The sequence below is a fragment of the Canis aureus genome, chromosome 11 (assembly GCF_053574225.1).
Source record: "Canis aureus isolate CA01 chromosome 11, VMU_Caureus_v.1.0, whole genome shotgun sequence".
NCBI classification, from domain to species: domain Eukaryota; kingdom Metazoa; phylum Chordata; class Mammalia; order Carnivora; family Canidae; genus Canis; species Canis aureus.
In genome coordinates, this window is record NC_135621.1 from 7,241,221 (window position 1) to 7,259,342 (window position 18,122).

At 39.3% G+C, this 18,122-nt stretch overlaps 1 protein-coding gene across 2 annotated transcripts in view; it reads right to left on the reverse strand.

The window, feature by feature from the left end:
- The window catches only part of TAFA2 (TAFA chemokine like family member 2), a 436,739-nt gene that overhangs the window by 39,383 nt on the left and 379,234 nt on the right, over positions 1–18,122 (reverse strand). The gene's annotated exons all lie outside the window — the stretch shown is intronic.

Below are 18,122 nucleotides of genomic sequence, written 5' to 3' on the forward strand. Positions count from 1 at the left end.
AAAAGCCAAAGTCTTATCTGCTAAAATAAAAAGTTTAAAATCAAACATCTGTTAAAACACTATGCTTTCAGCAATTAAAAAAAAAATCTAAAAACCAAGATCTGAAGTTGTTTAATGTTACAAACATATCGAGGTCCCTTTTGTAAATGAGATCAGTAGATCACGTATTTATATTAATCTTCCCCTTGGGGATGATGAGTATCACTATGCAGTAACTCAGGTTAGAGAGCTTGCTTGGATTTTTCTTATAAGAGAGAACAACTCACACATATTGTCCATCCCTCCATATGAGGTCAAGAAACTATGTCATATGACATACGGCTTTGACATATGATCCTCAAAAGAACTTTCAATAAGCAGCCAGCATTTCCAATGCCACAAAGACTTTCCTGCCACTGTAGATACAAATGGGGATTTCTCTGTTTGATTTGAACATGAGGCTATTCTGTGAAAGTTCAAAACTTGAGAGCCAGACTTTTTTCCTCTTGTGCTCTAGAAAATATTTTCTTAGCTAACGATGATTCAGTTTGGTTTAATTTACTGAATGCTCCACATTATGTCATACAAGTCGATGTGCTGACTTTCAGTACTGCATTTAATCACGTTTTAATTGAGTCAATGCCACACATCAGGTATGGTTCTGAGTACTGAGGATGTAACCGTGCAAAGAAGGGACACAGAGCCTGCCCTCAGAGAGCTCATATTCCTGTGTAGGAAAAAAAAATTATAAATACCTGTTAAGGAGTAAGGCAATACTAGATTTTTAGCCTCCTTGAAGGAACTGCAGTAAATTAAGGTGAGAGTAATCAAACAGGCAGGGAAAGTGTATTTTTGTGACTGTCGAAGAGGACCTTTGTGAGGTAACTGAATGTGACCTGAGTGATGAGAAGGAAACACCCATTATGAGGATATGAGAAAGGGAAGAGCATGACAAAGAGAAGGAGCAGGAAAGGACAGGGAACCGAAACGAGGATATGTGCGGTGTGTTTCCAGGACAGCGAGATCACAAGCGTGGCCACAGTGTGACTGAACAATTGAGAGGTCTAAGGAACTGTGTCAGAAATGTGGGAAGATGGAGCAGGGGCTGGTATGCTATAATAAAGGGACTGGATTTTACTCTTGTCACAAGGGAAACACTCTGGGTGGATACGGTATCATCTCATTAAATGCTTTAGAAGTTTGCTCAGCCTGCTCTTTAAAGACTGGATTAAAAAAAATGAAGAATGGATTGAAGAAACCAGAGTAGGATGAGAGAGACCAGTTATGAAGACGTTGCAAGAGCCCAGGGGATAAAGGATGGGACTTAGGCTATCCTCACAGCAGCAGAGTTGGGGAGAAGTAGCAGATTAGGAGCATTCCCCTGTAGAGCTGGTTTGACTTGTTGTTGAACATGAGTTCTGGGGGAGGAAGGAATTAGGATTACTCCTCAGCTTGTCCTGAGCAACTGGAAGAAGCTGGTGCTTCTGTTAGCCAGAGGGGAGGTGGGTGGAGGTGCGGATAAAATAGGTGAAGAGCACATTGATCATGATGAGCACTGAGTAATGTGTAGAACTTATTATATTGTCCATCTGGAATTATAGCACTGTTAATTGTACATGAACTCACGTGTGTGTGTGTATAGAGGAGGCCTGGGAACAGGGCGTTTGACAAAAGCTAGGTTGGGATAAAATATCAGTCGTTCTGTGTTGTCAGTGTTCAATTTGAGACTATTATTAGGAACCCGAGCAGAGATGTAATTCAGGCAGCGACATTTATGAAGTGGAGTTTAGGGAAGAGATTTGGGCTGCAGATACACACGTCAGAAATCTAGACTGATAGGTGATATGTAAAGCCACATACTAAAGCAAATTACCATGGAGAGCTTGCCAATAGAGAAGAAGGAAAAGAATCATCCAGAACCTCAATCTGAAATGGAGGAAATAGCAATAGAGACTGGCAAGGCCCAATAGGTGAGTTAAGATAAAAAAGAACATGAGATGAAAACATGGAAAACGAAAGAACAAAATGTCTCAAGAAGGAAGGATCAATCAGCTGTGTCAAGTGCTACTGGAAGGTTTAATAAATGGAGAGAAATCACTCTGCATTAAAAAAGTAACATCATACATTACTTAAGAGCCTTTAATACCAAGTACCTGGGTTCAAATTTGAGCTCCTCCTAACAGCTGTGTGACCTTGGGCAAGTTATTCAGTATTTCTAAGTAGCATTTTTTTCCTTTCTAAAAGGGGGACACTGAGGTGTCCGGGTGGCTAAGTCAGTTAAGTGTCCGCCTTCAGCTCAGGTCATGATCCCAGGGTCCTGGGACTGAGCCCCACATTGGGCTCCCTGCTCAGCCAGGAGTCCGCTTCTCCCTCTCCCTCTGTTGCTCCCCCTGCTTGTGCTCTCTCCCCTCCTCTATCAATAAAATCTTTTAAAAAAATAAAATTAAGATATTGATAGCATCATCTTTACATCTTTAGAGGGTTGGTTTAAGGATGAAATGAGTTAATGGGTATAAAGTCTTTAGAGCACTGCCTGCCTCATAGTAGGCCGTCTGTGTTAGCCACTGTTAGCATTTGATTGCAGTAAAAATCATTTCAGGGGCATGATGAAAATAAAAGCATGATTAAGGTATGTTTACTGGAGAATGGGGTGTAAAACTGTGCAATTATACAAATTTCTTCCAAGAAGCTTTTCTGTTAAGGGAAGAAGGAAGTGAACAACAGCCAGAATGAAGCATGGTGTCAAGGGAATCTTTTTTAACGAATGCCACAAAGGCATGCTCGCTTGCTGGAATGATCTAGTAGAGAAATACACAATACAGGGAAGAAAATGGGTAATTACAGAACAGTGTTCTTGAGAAGGAAAAAGAATTGAGATTCAGGGCACTTGGGGGGTTGACAATAAATTGATGCAGAAAAACTGAATCCATTTTAACAAGGGTGAAAGTGGGATGTGTAGCTACAGAGGCAGGTAGGTGTGAGTGGATTCGGTGGTGGGGAGATGACATAGCTTCTTATCTGATTTCACCTAATTTTCCTATGAAATATGAGAGATGTTTGAAAAGAAAAAAGAGGATATAAAATACATAGCTCAGAAAGAGGCCGAGTAAATTTACTGGGAAGGAGTAGTAGGATGGCCCGCAGGGATTGGCTGGTGCATGCTGCAAACTGCAGAGGACACAGCAGGACGGAAGAAGGTGTGGGACTTCAGAGGAGAATGGAGATGAACATCTCTGTGGTGTTCACTTGGGATGCTTGAGCTTCTGCTAGTGATAGAGGGGAAGAAAGATGTAGGGCATGAGGTCAGTCCAACAAGCGCTTGGATGGAAACCAGGCTGGAGAGAAGGGATTATTAGGGCCTCTTCAGAGAGTGATGATGTTCAGCCCAGCGCTGAACTGAGACAGCCCTGGGGATAGCCCAAGAGGGTGAGGGCTCTCTTCTCTTCCATAAGGACGACAGTGTCCAGGAGTGCACGGTCACACTCCACTGACCTCTCCCCTGGAAGGGAAGGCATGATTTCAGCACCCACAAAGGCCATTTTACTATTTGTTATAAGTTGATTTTATCATGCATCGGGAAGGAATGGACAGGCAAAAACTCTGCATCTGGTTTTCCCTTCCCAATGCCAATAACAAAATCCATTTCTACCTCTCCTGACAAGTAGAAAAGGATAAAGTAGTTGTGGTAGTCATTAGTAAACATTAGTGCTGGTTGCCAAATACTTCTGGCTCCCTCCCTTCTGGATACATGGTAATACTGTACTTCTCCACCTCATTAGGCTGAGATGTGGTGATGTGACTTGCTTTGGCCCAATGAAATGAAAGCTAAGGTAACAGAAGTCACTTATTAGCAAAAGCAGAGGCTATCAATCTGGGTGGCAGCGTTAAGAACTGGTATGTAATTCACCACCAGTTTTTTACCAGCCCAAGCAACCAAATGTGTTCTTAAGAGTGGAAACTATATTGACCTAAGTCTCCAAGTGAAGAGACATGAAGCAGAGTTCCCACCAACCACGACGGACCTACAGGTGAGGAACAAGCCTTAAGCTGTTACGGTCTCTAAAATTTTGAGGTGGTTTTTGTTGCTGCTTTAACCCACCCTGAGGATGTAGTAGTACTTTCTCCTACTTTCTAGATTGTTGACTAGGATATATATATATTTTTTTCCAAATGCATTAGTTGGAGGATAAGTCAGTGAAGCATGATATCTCAAAATATATCATTCTAGCTTATGTGAGTCAATGCAAAATGGATATTTAAAGGCAAATGTGTATATATGATATAATTTAAAGGACTGCGAAGAATTGACCTACAATTGGATCATTACATTGGCTGTTTGGTATGTGAGGACTTTGGTGAAGAAAGTATGCTCTCCTGCTTGAGGAGAAAGGAAGTTAAAACATGCCCATATGGTATAATGAAGAGGAGGATACAGCAGGTGCTGCACTGGCAATACTGACAGACATGTCTTCCCCTTCAGAGAACGTGGTACTAAATGTGAGGAGATCAATAATAATGCTGACCAGGAGGAGCAAGCCTGACAGACACAGGCTTTGCTGCCTTGACCTTTCTCTTCATTGAAGAAAGAAAAGAAAATGTACAGACATAAGGTTGAGATCCCTAGTGAAAACTGGGACTTAGTGTAAAAAAAAAACAAACAAACTCAGCTTCTATTCTTCTTATTAAAATTGAAGTTGTAAAGCTTTTTGGTGGAGAAATGAGAGAGGGATAATTAACCTTTTAAAATGGAACAGATGATAGGTTAAGTGGATGGATGGGTAATATACTCAAAGAGTTTGAAGGCATGGGTAGGAAGAGTATGGACTTCAGTATGTTTTGATGCAGGCCAAGTGAAACAAGATGCCTCAAAACAGGGAAATGAATCTCCTAGCAGAATTTAGTTCCCCTAAGCACGACATGTGTATACATAATGTATAGTTTTCTTATTTGTCTATGTATCTTAACTTCTTACGATAACCAGATTCTTGGAGACAAAGACTAATTTTTCATGTAAACTGTCGGCATGTGGTATGTGTTTAATAAATGGTAAACAAGCAATTTAAGAAGGTAAAGCTAATTCCTGTGGTTTTCCTTTAAAAGGTTAATGAGACTATAGGAAATTCCAGCAGTTACTAGAATTCTCTACACAGATTCAGACAGAGCTCATGATAAACTAACCTAATCAAATATTAGGGCTTTCCAAATTAACAAAATAGGCTTCACAGACAGTTAATATCATATTAAAATGATGCAAGACCCCCTGGAGAAGATTTAAATGAAAAAAGAACAAACAATTTCCTTCATGTCACAATTCCCAAGTCACAAACAAACACCGCCTTTCTTCTATTCTGCTATTTTTTTCATCCCTGATGTGATGCATAACACCAAGTGTTGCCTCTTACATTTTCATGAAAGGACACTAGATACACATAGGTTTAATTCTTATGAAAACAGAGATACCAGGTCTTACCCGTATCTCGTTGCTGCCTTCCAGAGTTATTGCCCTATGTCTTACTTCTAGGGCTAATGATCCCTAGAGTGCCCCCAGACACATGGCCTTAAGACTGCCTCTAAACCATGTCTCAAGATTTCTGAAAGTGTTCTAAAGCTATCATGACTGGTATACTCTGGCATGAGGTCCTATAAAGCATTTTAGCAAAACGTTTGTTGTTTTCAACTGCTTTTTAATGTAGTGAAAGGACCTTCTCCAGAGGGGGAAAACAAATCTAAATTAACACCATTTGGTTGGTACGCGTGCATAGATTTTTAAAAATTATATGCCCACTATATATGTATATGCATGTTTATACATGGGTTAATATGATCACATTTGATTCATCACCTATAAACCAACTATAAATACATAGGTATGAAAATGTGGTACACAGTTGAACAATATTTATGCAAATCATTTCACCTTGAGTAGTGGTTTGCTGGCCTTGGGTTAATAAGAGCACAAAGCTATGCATATCACATTCTATACATATGAATCATTCATTCACTCTGGAAACAATGTATAAAATAATGATAAATGCTACCACTTATTGACTATTCACTGTATGGCAAGCCTCTGAAACTGCTCTTAAATTGTATAGCGTTACTTAAATATTAATTCTCTTTGTTTTTAATATTAATGTAATTAGTGAATGCAAAATGATGGAACATATATAAGTTACAAAGATGTAGCTGCTAGGGAAAATTACATTTTCTAGAAGTTCTCATTTCATATTTCAAAAAAATCTATATATGTATACATAATTGACATGAGATGCGTGTAAAAAATATTTGACACTTAAACTACAGAAGAGTGTAAATTTAGCATCAAGTTGTGAATTTGTTCCTACTTGGTATTCTGTGCATTAGATTTCAGTTCTTATTTGTATTCTGATTTGTCTCATTGATTCTAAAATTTTGTTTGTCTCCATACACTTCTATTTAATAGTTTTACCCAGCTTGACTAGCTCCCCAGAGAGTCTGCATTACACCTTCTAAGCAGAAATAAAGCATCACCTACATGCACCAATAGACATCTGAAATGCAAGCTAGTTAGTGGATTTAGGTTGCTGTAAATCACTTTGAATGGAGAAAAATGTGCTGAAACAAAAACTTTTTGAGACAGCTAATTTCTCACTTTAATTCATTAGAATGAGAAAATAGGGCACATTTTTAGACTTTCATGCTGAAGCAATCTAATTAAAAGAAATGGTTATTTAAAGAGCCCAATGAAATTTCAAAAGTTCCCATAATTTATGAAGTCAAAATGATCAGGGAGGAAATAGCCAAGTGCCGATGACATCTTTACAAAGCCTGTTTTCTTAAACTGCTCCATTTTTATATGAAAGGAATAAAGTCGCTTGGGTGGGGAGTGGGGGACTGTCACTAAAGGATAATAACCCTAATAATGAGTGGTACAGTCTCTATTAACAAGAGCAAGCTCTCAACCAGAAGATGTCCCTTAGTCTATTTTAAGAGAAAGAGGCAGAACAGACAAGATTAACTCTTGAGAGAATTTTAGACTCATTGCCCCTCAGCTCAATCATGAATATCTTCTACATCCTTATTTTAAATGACCATTGATGTTGAAGAAGGCATATCTCACAGAATAGTGGTCTATCAACCATCCAGAACTCCTGCTTGTAATTCCTGCTCTGAAACACAGGAAGTGGACAAGTCAAATCCATCAGTCTGGAAATTTGAAAGTCACAGAATTGCCGCTTGGAATTGGGCCTGTGGCATTAGAAGTCAGGTGACTCATGAAGAGATGTGTATGTGTCTCATGGTGATGGGACTCAGAGGAGGCAGACAGGAGAGGGAACTAAGCACAGATTTGAGATGTCAGAGGTAAGAGAATAGGTGGTCCCACAAGCTGCCCTGATGTTTGCCCTTCCTCATGTCATCCTGAAGTTTTCCTGAATTCCTGAAGCATATTATACAATAGGCGTCAATGAACCTCTTCTTTCCTGAGTTAATTCGATGATGTCTCTGTACTTTGACCCAAAAATGTGTCGACTAGGGTATTTTTCCCCTTTTTAATTAAAGTTGGTATGAACAAAAGCTAATTAGCAGGCAGAGGTAGCTCTGTCACCACTTTTAAGAGCAGGAGACGAATTTCTACCTTCAAAGTAGGATCCAGGAAATGCACAATCCAACAGGCACCCTTTCTCTATTTCCCTCAGAGTGAAAATTGACATTTCAAACGATGACCCTAAGGCCATCTCAAATTACTTGGATGGGAAGATGTCTACTGCACTTTTTAAAGTGTTTCTAGTGTCAAAGGTTTAAAAGCAGATTTTCGGCTTAATCCCAAATTACGTACACACAAGAAATGTGAAGAACCAGAACAGCCCCAATTCCTATAAACTCTAAGAGTTGTGCTGTTCTTTTATGATTAATCATATTCCTATAAGTGTCCCTTGGAGGGAAGGGCAGTGCAGCCTAAGTGCTTCTTGAGGAAAATGACATGGTGAGTGGAAAAAGCAGTAAAAAGAAAGATGGGATATCTGGGCTCTCATGCATGGTTTTCTGTCCCTGAAGAGTGTACAATGGAGTAGGTCATTAAGGTCTTGGGGGTATCTTTCCTCTTCTGCAAAATGAAGAAATCGGACTAGTTTTAGTATTAGAGTTGAAAGTTCCTTCCACTTCTAAAATTCCTGTGAGTTTATGAAGTGATTAGGTTTTATTATAATGGGTACAATATATTAGACCTATCAGAAAACGAGCGTCAAAGTAAAAGATTTTGAACTGCTTCAAAGTTATCATAAATTAACTTCATTAAGTCACTGAACTCCATGAGAAACAGAGAGAGGAGTTTATAAAATTTGTAGTTTGAGTATATTTCCTGTCTGTATGAAGTCACAAATCTTAGCTACACAGAAATAATATGCATTATAAAGTCAACCTGCATCCTTATATTGCTTTATGTACAAAGCCATTTGACTACTGTTCATTCCACAAGAGCAATCAAATCCAAAAGGTAACAGAACACAGTGGTTTGGGTGAGGATTCGGATGCCACATGCTCTAGGCTCAAGTCTCAGTTTCAAAAGAGAGTGCCTAACTATTTACCAAGCCTCCTTTTTCTTTTCTTCTGGGTAAACAACTAGATGACATTTTCTACCCTTTTTGGCATGTGACACAGGAAATGGAAGCAGAAGTGAGTTATATTTCTTTAGGCCCAGGCCTATAAAAACCTCTTCCTGTCCAGCCACTCTCCCTCTTTCAGACAAGATGTCGGTGCCATCAGCTTGAATCCCTGAATGAAGATATCAGGGAGAGATCCAGGCCCTGACCCTAACTGGTTTCACATGCATAAGAAATAAGCTGTGGTAAGTCAATGGGATTTAGAGATGTATCTGTTATAATAGCAAGTATTAACTGATATGCAATAACATTCCTACCAATGGACCTAGGAAGAGGTGTGGTATAGTCCAAATTGACATGCTGGGAATTGATACAGTGAATAAAAAGAGCAGTGCTTCCGTCTCAATGTGTTTGTCCCTACGAAATTCAAATAAATGTTAAAAACCCAATGCCCAAGGTGATGGTATAAAGAGGAAGCACCTTTGAAAGGTGATTTAAGTTTACTCCTGAAACGAAAGAGGTCCCTGAGAGCTTGCTCACCTCTTCTGCAAGGTGAGGCTACAACATGAAGTCAGCAGCCTAAAGGTGGGTCCTCACTGTACCCCTGAACTTGGACTTCTAGCCTCTAGAACTGTGATAAATAAATTTCTCTTGTTATAGGCCACCCAGTCTCTGGCATTTTGTTATAGCAGCCCGAATGGACTGATACAGAGAGAATAAAAAAGATATGATCTGAAAAAAATATTTCAACTCTCTATGCTTCAGTTCCCCATCTGTAAAATGATAATTACAATATAATCTACCATAAAGGGTTGTGGTGAGGAACAACTGAATCAACATTCATAATGATGCTTATATTTGATGAGGAATAAATGTTCGGTATAATTATTATGGAGGCTAAGACAACCTTATTTAGACCCTTGAATCTATAGATGTAATGCAGATATCTAAGGGACAATCCTCAATTTGGAAAGACTTAAAGAATAATAGAGATAAAATCTTACCTTGCCATTTTACAGAAAAGGAAATTGATGGTTAGAAAACATCTACAATTTTCACTAGTTCAACGTCACAGAACTAGAGAGTGGAAGATCCATAATTAGAATTCCGTTCTCTTAATTTCCGGTTCAATATCACTTCCATTACCTACCCCCCATATCTCATTCATCACATTCCTCTCATTCTACCTCCATACTGCTCCTTAATTTCCATGCCCTCTGCAACTTCACTTCTACTGACTTAGCTTAAGCATCTTTAGCATCTTTTCCTTGCACAACTATGAGGGTCCTGGACTGGTCTCCCTATTTCCCGTACACACACATAAACACACACATTCTATTATGGTAGCTCTTCCTATAAGATTAAGCCAGAGGATAAGCCATTCCTGGCTCCTCATTTTTTGTAGAATGAATTCACACTTTTGGCACAGCACAAGCATCCTTCCATCTGCCCATTTCTGACATCTCCAGCCTTAATTTCGTAGGCACTCTTTGTGCATATCTCACTAAGATCCTATAAACTATCTTTAGAATACTATTATATCTTTGCTCAGGCTACCTGTCACTCTTCAACCCTGGCCCCCTTTTTTACCTCCAGGAAACATCTACACCATCTTTCAAATTCAAAACATCACAAAATCTACTCCATGAAGCTGTTATTCAACCCTCAGGTAGACTGAACCACTCTGTCCTCTGATTAACATTTTCATACTTATCCTGTGATACCTGTGGCAGTTTTCTATATTTACTTTTTATATCTCTGTTTCCCTCTACTAAATAGTGAGACCCAAATTCATGATTATTCATCTCTGAATCCCCAGCTTGAGGCACAGTTTGAGATCCATAATAGAAAAATCAATATGCTTGATGAATAAATGAATAAATAAATGGTTTACTATAAGCGTTCTCAAGAGAAAATAAAACAGTAAATTTAATCATTTTCCAAGTCCAGGCTTAGATGAACTTACTAGAAATTGTAAAAATATTTGACCTTGTGATTTTCGTTTGTATGGGTGTGTATGTTTAATTTGTTCTACTAGAGAGCCAAGTAGGATTTCAGGAAAAGAGATACACTCAATGAGCTCCAGTTTGGGAGGTGGAAAGCTCTAGCTTCTATTGAAAGAACTACCATGAAGTGACTATTTAATCTGTCGTAAACAAGTTAACCTCCCCAAGTCACAATTTATCATCTGTAAAATAAGGAAGTTAGCCATATACGATAGAAGATTTAATATCATGTAGTAAAGAAAAGAAGTGTGATGTCAGCTACCAGTAGCATTTGTACATAACAGAAGAAACTTCCAGCATGGTCGATGAAAGCTTATTTATCTGAGTAGTAGGACATTGTACTCTGCACCGGAAGCCCTTGATTTCAGTCCCAGATTGGTCAGGACAATTCTTTGAAAAATCATTTTACTTATTTGGACTTTAGTTTCCTCAACTACAAAATTTGAAGGATCTCTAAGTATCTTTTCCTCTCTAGAAATATCTTCTTTGGTGTGCTGTGTACAAATCTAGAGGGATAGAGGCACTAAAGTCATTTGATTTTAGGAGATGATTCTCCCCTAAGAGGACAACCTTTACTGTCTCCTATATCTAATTTTGCAGATTCATAATTCCATACCCTACTGTATGCTAAGAGGTTTTCTATATCTGGGATATCCTTTGAAGCCAGCGAGACACCTATAAACAGAAGAAATCAGTATCATGCAAGAATGAACAAAATCTTTGCCTTCTAACAAAATCTTTTCTCATACATGGAAGATTTGCTCTGTTCCCAGTGATTGACATGAAAAGCAAATTTAGATTATCTTTCCTCTACACTTCAGCAATTTCAATATGGAACATCCAGGTTCTGAGTGTCACTCTAGATCAAAAGGATATAAATCTTAAGTCAAATTATTAAGAAAGACTAGATGAGGCCATTTTTTTTTTTTTTTAGTTTTTAGAAGAAAGATGCTAGTAACCCTTTGAGAAATTACATGCCATAAGTACCCGTTTACTGGATAAGGATTTTACACTGTCATATCACTTAAGTTTTTGCTGTTGTATGATGTGAAATTCAAATTAGAGTAAAGAAGCAACAAAGTGTAATGAGAGGATTACTGGCTGGTGAGTTGGAAAATATGCACCCTCATTTGTGCTCCATTACTACCTAGCCAAGAGAGCTCCTTCAATGCATTCATACACTGAAGCTTCAACCAGCACTGACTCAGTGCCAGGCACTGTGCTATCTCCCCAGAAAACAGAACCAAAGGAAAAACCCTTCCTGCTTTCAAGGAGCTTAGAAGGCTGTAGAGGGAGGCCACCATGTACACAAAAAGTAAATAAAGCGATAAAGGGGCCATGATGCAAAGAGCCACAGAATGTACTAAGATGTTCTAAAAAAAGGGCAGGTGTGAGAAAGGAGATAGAAAATAATTTATAAAGAGGATTAGGAAATAATTGTAAAGATGATGATGCTTAATTTGAATTTTGCAAGATGCCTGAAAGTTGACAAGTGAAGTCAGCAACAATGGCCTCACTCAGTTTCCTGATCTAGACTGTGTGATCTCCAAGTTACCTCTGATTTTAAATTTCTCTAACTTTATGTACATCCTTAATAACAATACAGAAAGGTATATATTTGTGTTTTGTTTACATATATGCACATTTAACCATAGTACATATACTACCCAGAACTCTATATAGGAAGATCTCTAATATAAAACATTCTAAAACACTTATCTTGCTTTTTTTATGTTTCTCCTAAATATCATTTAACTTTTCAATATTAATCTTGGCCATGATTTTAAGCATCCAGTCCTCAGGTGTGTTGAAGTGTAGCTTTATACAGATTAAAAAAAAAAAGCCTTCGAGACATAGTGTGAGATATAGCACAAAGTGGATACTGACCAAGTGGCATCCCGCGAATTTATTTTCTTGAAAGTCTCTGGTATTCTCTTGTTCTTTTGGTAATTTGCCTTTCTCTCCTGAGGGTAAACTGAGCATGTACAGAAACATGCCCTCCTGGGCAGCAGAAAATGTACACCCTTCGAGCAAAACTAATTAATGAATCAAAAGCTAAAGAGCCCTCTGTGGGAGGCAGCAGAGGGTCTGGTGGTTTCAAGGGAAAGTCAGACAGATGCCAGCTTTTACACAGCTGTTCCCAGCTGTGTGACTGAGCCAATTAACATTCAGGCTTCAGTTTCCTCATCTGCAAACTAAGAATAATCATCCTACTTCACATTGTTGGGAAGATTAAATAAGTAAGAGCAGGTAACATGCTCAGCCCTGCAACCAGCACATAGATAGTGCTCAGTGGTTGATGATTATCCTTGTTATTCCTAATCCAGAAGCTCCTATTATCCCTGTGAAAACACTCATCAGGATGAGAGGTACAATAGGTAGGAAATATCAGAAAGGGAGACAGAACATACAGACTACTAACTCTGGGAAACGAACGAGGGGTGGTGGAAGGGGAGGAGGGTGGGGGGTGAGGGTGAATGGGTGATAGGCACTGAGGGGGGCACTTGACGGGATGAGCACTGGGTGTTATTCTGTATGTTGGCAAATTGAACACCAATAAAAAATAAATTTATTATTAAAAAAATAAACAAAATCTGTAAAATAAAAAAAAGAGAGAGGTACAATAGGTGGCCATGGTTTTAAGTGTAGCTTGCTTAAGGATTTAGTCCTCAGCAAGTTACTTTTTTATCTAAGACTCAGTAGATAACAAATAGCGGCATAATGGTTGAAAACACAACTTCTAAAGCCAGACTATCTGGGTCCAAATTCTGGCTCTGCCATCTACTGCCTGCAGAACCTTTGACAAGCTCTGTGATCTCATCTCAGTTTCCTTGTCTGTAAAATAAGGCAAAATCACAGTGCCTGACTCGTACGTAGCACTGCTTTAAGGACTTAATTCATGATATGTCTAAAGCACTTGCAACAGCATCTGGCCACAGCAAGTATTCCTTAAATGTCTGCTACTGATAGAAATGACATTTTGCTTAGCACCTTTGGAGAAGTAGAAGGTAGTGTCATCCCTGGGGAGGGAGGGAGGACGCTGGCGTTAGTGGTAGCTTCTCACCTCCGGGCTTACAACATTCTCGTGAGGTCTCCCCTGAGAAGTAAGACAACTGAGAGCCCATTCTCTAGGGCCAGGCAAACCCAAACTGGAAAACTGACCCATTGTATTTGATTTGGCTCAAGTTATTTCATTCTAAAGTCTCAGGTGACTCAGTCATAAAGTAGGGAGAGGAGTATCTACCTCATAAAACTATTGTGAGGATGAAATGGGATCCTGAATGTAAAATGGTCACCTCTACACTGGACTTTAGGAGATATTTTAAAGGGCTCAACGTTAGGGTTAACTGAATGGAAAGCTCATATCTTGACCACCACCCTACACTGTCTCTAAAGGGCAAGGAAACTACTCAGAAAAATTGTCAAACTGTTCCGCCACCAAACTCCAACTCTTGAACATTTATTACCTCATATCCATCTCCCAGTGCTGGGCTGGTTCTCACACCCTGTGTACATACACTGACACTTTCCTCCATCCTTGACCTTGTCTCTCACATCCAACACTATGTCTCTCTCCAACTCCAGTTTTCATTCTTATTCCCTCTCCCTCTCATGTATGACTTCAATCATTCATATATTTATCAAACACTTGTGTATGCTAAACACAGGGAAGCCAAAGTCTCTGACCTCCTGGAGAAGAGAAACATTAAACAAACCATGACGATGGAAAGTGGTACAGGGAGGGAACTGGTTCAGGACCCAGGTTGTGGAATTAGATCAATCTGAATTTCAGCCCCAGTCTTCTTGCTTATTAGGCGTGTTGAACAAATTAGGTAATTGCTCTAAGTTTCAATTGTTGCTCCCAATTCACATTTGGGAAATGTGAATTCCAAAGTCCCACTTGTCACTAGAATAACCCTCCTGTATCACCATCCATCCCCTATCTGCCTCTGGGAATTTGCTACACACCAAGAAAGGAAAATTAATCATCTTACTGGCGACCCTTTGTTTACAGAGGCTGATGGGAGAGGGTAACTTGCTTTAAAATGTGATCGGTTAAAAGGGGGGGGGGGAGTTATGTTTTCAAAGCTTTGGCCAATTCTTCTGTAATAAAAGGTCACAACACCACATCTCTGTTTTATGAAAACAAGAAGCAGTCAGCCCCATTGGAGAATGAACTGTGCCTTGCATCATAATGTAAAGCTCTGTGTACCTTTACATATCGTATTGTATTTAAGACAACATGTTTCTTCTTAAATTATGCTTCTTGGGCAACCTGGGTGGCTCAGCAGTTTAGCGCCGCCTTCAGCCCAGGGTGTGATCCTGGAGACCTGGGATCGAGTCCCACGTCAGGGTCCCTGCATGGAGCCTGCTTCTTCCTCTGCCTGTGTCTCAGCCTCTCTCTCTCTCTCTCTCTGTGTCTCTCATGAATAAATAAATAAAACATTTTTTAAAAATTATGCTTCTTCATTATGCTTTAGTCAGTCTAAAAAGTTTTTTTTTCCTTTGGAGTAGTGTTGTGCATGTGTGTGTGGGGGGGTGTATTTGTGTGAGTGCGAGAGAGACACAAAGAAAAATGAGATAATTTAATTCACTAATCACACATCTGAAAGCAAGACTGAATAAGGAGGTACACGTTCACTACACTTTGGGAGAGGACCCTCAGTAGTTCGAGTGACCAAGCTCAAGTAACCATATAATTTATTATCCAAATCAGGGCCCATTTGAAAGTAAATGGACTTGCTATTAATGATTATGTAGAAATAATAGGCGTTAACTGAAGCTGTCTGGATGCAAACTGGAACATAAGATCACTGCCAGCATTTACTCTGAACTGTTCTGCTAAAGCCCGCCCTTGCTAACTATGGTCTTATTCTGGGCTAAATACCCAGGCTTTTGAAAACGTGCTGCTGTGGATCATTGTGGGATAGGAGGAGACTAAAATCCTAGGAGACACTAAAACAATTGGTATGGAACAGGTAGGTTTTCCTACGTGGACACAGAGGTTTTGCACTCTGAAAACTCAGAGCCATATGCTGTCTCTGAAAAGCCTAGATTGTATCTGCTGGGCTTGAGGCTTCCCAGCTACAACACAGTTGGCTTCCTCTTGTTCTGCATCTCTGAGGTCTTCTCTTCCTTTGCTTTGTGACTATAGATCTTAATCGCCAGTATGATGACATCTCTATTAATGAAGAGAATGCAGCCTGATGCTATATTGATTTGAGACAAAACCGTATAACCAGAGGTATAAATAACATTGTGCTTAGAGGTGTGTTTGAGGACATCAAATAAAGAAAGTTACACTATGTCAAATCATTGAATGCAAATGAAAACAATGTCAAGTATCCCAGAACATAATGTATGTGATTCCAAGCCAGAGGGCATATGGAACAGACGGCAGAGATTAGATTAAAATCAGGAGAGAAGGCACCCAAGGTTCTAAGGTAGGATAGATGCCAACAGGGCAGGACATGTATCACAGAGGGAAGAAACTAATAACGCAGGGATATCAGGTCAACTTCTGTCAAATTCAATAAGAACCAGACACTTCACTATGTTCTTGAGTGAGCTGGAGGTCTCAGAGGTAGAGTTAGAAAGGGGAAGATTGTGAAAAGTGGATGACCGACACAGCCTTAAGATTCTCCTTAGCGGGATCCCTGGGTGGCGCAGCAGTTTGGAGCCTGCCTTTGGCCCAGGGCGAGATCCTGGAGACCCAGGATCGAATCCCACATCGGGCTCCCGGTGCATGGAGCCTGCTTCTCCCTCTGCCTGTGTCTCTGCCCCTTTCTCTCTCTCTCTCTCTCTGTGACTATCATAAATAAATAAATAAATAAATAAATAAATAAATAAATAAATAAATAAATAAAATTTAAAAAAAAAAAAAAAGATTCTCCTTAGCTTGACTAAACATGAGACAGGCTTTGCCAAGCCTCTGATCTCTGATCTCTCTTTTCTTATAGTACTTACTTTAGAAAACACCCAATTGTAGATTCTTTCTCTGCCCCTTTGAAATGTAAACCTTCTCCTAGACTCTCACCTGGTTTACAGGCCAAGAATATCTTCCTCAAGGAACCTGGAGTCATCCCTTTGAAATGTAATCAAGGAAGATGGAGCCTCTGTCTCCTAGTCTCCGTGAGAGGGTAGGAGCTGAACTTCAATATTCACCCATTAGCAGACACAAGTGACCACAGATGATCATATTGACCCATCTCCCCACAATGTCCTCGAATACTTTTCCATGGATTCACCCCAGTGTTTAAAAATCTTCCAGGCCTTTTATTTTAAGAGTTCGGTCTTTACCCCCTTTTGCTATAGTCTTGGAATAGTCTTCTTTGCCATTCTTACCAAGTGTCCAGCGCAATTTTTCTTCTACGGGGGCTTACTACAAGGCATCTGCTTGGACAGCTGAAAATATCATAAACTCCAAATTAAACTTGCTTGACTAGGGCAACTGTAATTTCAGGAGCTCCAAAGAGCCTCCGCCTACCTTGCTCTCCACAAACAATCTCCTCACCAGTTTGCAGAGGAAAACAAAATTTTTCTAACAAGGAATCAGCCTCTCACACAATCAGAGATAAAAGTCTGGCTGAGGTAATGCTTCAGTGTGAAGGCATTTCGGTGGTGGTGTAATCAGCCAATCAACAGGTATAAATGGGTCATTATGAGAGTCTTTCCTGTTTGGATAGAGGAGCAGGAACCCTGAGAAGAATAGAAAGACAAGGGGGGTGGGGGGTACAAAGGAGGGAAAAAAGCAGAAAAAAAAGAGTGCGAAGACATTTCACAGGATTTACAGTGTTGCCTAGAGTTGGCCTCATCTACCTCCAACTGGGTTAGGATAAAAAGAAGTTGGGGGCTGAGGTATTTTTGTCATGCAGCTGCAAACACAGGCAGCCCCACTTGGCTTGATTAATGAAGATGTTGAGGGTTTGTTTTATTAAACACTTCTGACTTCTCGTAAAGTAGCTTAGATTTTAGAATATCACTGTACTTGAAATCTGACTTTTTTCCCCTGCTTTTCTTTCTAGGGCATGCATCAAATTAACGTGTGTGTGTGTGTGTGTGTGTGTGTGCACACGTGCATACATATACACACACAGCCTAGCCTCACGCAAGGCAAAAATTACTAATACCCCTCCTTCCATATATCTCTATTTTGAAAAAGAATAAAAAAAGCCCTCAGCAATAAGAATGTTAGACCACAAATATATATTTTTAAAGTCATTAATAAAATTCTTAGAAAAAAAATTAAAATAAATAAAATAAAATTCTTAGGAAAAATGTTGTAATCCAACTATATATTGATACCAAAAAAAAAAAAAAACAATAGGTTTTACTAACCTAAAACCAACAACATAATTGAGCTAAAATAACAATAATTACAATTGAAAATCAAGATGACTAGCAATTTTTACTTTTGCATAGGTATAGTTGCTAATAAAAGAAGTAAAAATGTAAATTTGAGATTTCATGCTATTCATCAACGAATAAAGCTCATAAAATTCTTCTGTGTGTTTGGATTTCTTCCTCATACCTCTTGTACTGGGATATCCCTTAGGAA